The 2527-nt window shown below is 40.1% G+C and overlaps 1 pseudogene; it reads right to left on the minus strand.

Annotated features, from left to right (window-relative positions):
• Positions 1-1591: 1591 nt before the first annotated feature.
• On the minus strand, positions 1592-1855 carry LOC122738753 (annotated as a pseudogene).
• Positions 1856-2527: the final 672 nt, after the last annotated feature.

Below are 2527 nucleotides of genomic sequence, written 5' to 3' on the forward strand. Positions count from 1 at the left end.
ACATGTTTGCAAGACTTAGAGTTTACAATTGGCAATTTGAGAGGACAGCTAGATGGCTCAGTGGCTAGAGTGCCAGGCCTTAAGTCAGGTCCTGTGTTCAAATTTGTCTGCAGACACTTAACTAGCTGTGTGAACCTGGGCATGTTACTTAACCCTGCTTGCCTCAGTTTTTTCATCTGTAAAATGAGCTAGAGAAGGAAATGGAAGACCATTCCAGTGTCTTTGCCAAGAAAACCCCAAATGAAGTCATAAACAGTTGGATATGACTACAACAAATGAACAACAATTGAGAGAAGAGATTGCTATACCACAAGGCTGGAGTCAGTTGGAATACCCCCACAAATAAAGCAAGTTAAATTACTTTGGGAGCTCCTTTTGAGACTCTCTTTGGGCTTCTTATCTCAGGAATATTTGAGAGTCTTCTCTAAAATTTAAAATCTCATGGGACAGATTTCAGCAAGCCAAATAACTTCCTGAAACAGGAAAGGCAACCTTGAACCTCAAATAATAAAGACTATTAAAAGGAAATAAAACATTTCTTACGACAATACTTGCTTTTCACCTCTGCCTCTTCATTACCCTGTGTTCATTCAGACCTCAGATCAAATACCACCTTCTTCAGGCTTTTTCCGACCACCCTCACCAAACCTGTTGGTGCATTTCCTGCTAAGATAACCTTTCATCTACTCTATATTCTATATGTACTTAGTTATTTTCATGCTGTTTTCCTCATTAGAATGTGAGCTCCTTGAGGCAAGGCCGATTTTTGTCTTAGCACAATGCCTGGTATCTAGTAACTACTTAATAAATGCCTTTGCTAAGAGTTAAATGTTTCTACTGGCTCACTAATAAAAGAAAACACACTAATGAAGACTCATGAATTATGCTTTCAGGAGGGTACTCCCAGAAGGATACATCCTTGAAACTGGAGGTGGTAGCTTCTCGTTAGGGCTTCAACCCACTAGTTTGAGTGCAGCTTGGGGTGAGTACCCCAGAGACGATGCTATATCTATGTGTATACACACATCTATAAATAGTGATAGTACTAAGTGAACATTTTATCCCCTTGTTAAGCTTTGTATATTAGAAGCTTATTTCTCTTTTTCATACTGAATCTGAGTTTGCATTTCAAAGGTAGAATCCCAAGGTGGGGAGGGAAGGAAACCATAAGTACTTCTACAAGGCCTTTGATTGCTCACTTGAGAAAAGAGCCTGACCAAGACTATTCTCTCTCTTTATTTTTTAATTTTATGAATAATTTTTCCCCTAATTGCATGTAAAAATAATCTTTAACATTCATTTTGTTGTTGTTGTTGTTGTTGTTGTTGTTTTGGTGAGGCAATTGGGGTTAAGTGACTTGCCCAGGGTCACACAGCTAGTAAGTGTCAAGTGTCTGAAACCATATTTTTTAATTTATTTTATTTTTTTATTTTTGCAAATATGAAAATTTTATTTTTGGAATGTGCAGATGGATATCCTCAGCTTGCCCCAAAATGCAGGAAGCCCCTAAAAATGTAGCACAAGCACTTCTGCATGCTGGTTTCAGTAGCCTAGTTTGCACAGAGATGTTTCTACTTGATAGAAGGACTCTTCATTTGGTCAAGTTTTTGACAGCCTGCAGCTCTTCAACAGGTTCCCATTTTTGCTTAATTGTGACAAGTTTTTGAGGCTGGGAAGGATCCACATTATTCCATGGTTCTGGATTGTTCCATCTGTCGACAATCACATTCAGATTTCAAAAGGGAATACATGGACATGTAGGCACATGTCCACATCCAGCAATACCCACAAATGTGAGCAAAGGAATAAGTTCTTTCTTTTTCCTCATGAGTTTTAAGATCTCCAAGATGACCATGATTTTGACTTTGGGGGTGGCAGGCAGTCTTTCGCCAGCAGAGAGGACTAGGAGAAACTAGGAGCAACTCTTGCTGAAGCTGAGAAACTGAGGCCAGATTTGAACTCAGGTCCTCCTGAATCCAGGGCCGGTGCTCTATCCACTGCACCACCTAGCTGCCCCTTAACATTCATTTTTAAAAACATTTTGTGTTCTAAATTCTCTCCCTCCGTCACCTGACACCTCACTCAGAAGCTAAGTGACTGGATATAGGTTATACATGTGCAACCACACAAAATATATTTCCATAACCAAGGTTATTCTCTTGGCACTTTCTGGATAGTTGGCATGTATCTTGTTAGTGGTAATGACCCTCTTGCTGTTTGCTTTTGCCCCTAAAATCAGTCAAGAAGTCTCTCTCTCCCTCTCTGTGTGTCTCTCTGTTTCTGTCTCTGTCTCTGTCTCTGTCCCCTTCCCCCCCAAAAATAGTTTCAGAGATAAAGTGTACATCTGGGCCCAAACAGCCCAGTACCACTAGATGTGGTGGATAAGCTCCTCCACAAACCTCCTTGTTTGTTAACCTTGAGTAAATAAGGTAACATTCTAGACTTGTTCTCAAGTCCATTTATACCAGTTACTGTTTACAGATCCTACAGCACAGACTGAAATGAGAGGGAGCATCTAACAGTTTGC

The sequence above is a fragment of the Dromiciops gliroides genome, chromosome 2 (assembly GCF_019393635.1).
Source record: "Dromiciops gliroides isolate mDroGli1 chromosome 2, mDroGli1.pri, whole genome shotgun sequence".
Taxonomy (NCBI): Eukaryota; Metazoa; Chordata; class Mammalia; order Microbiotheria; family Microbiotheriidae; genus Dromiciops; species Dromiciops gliroides.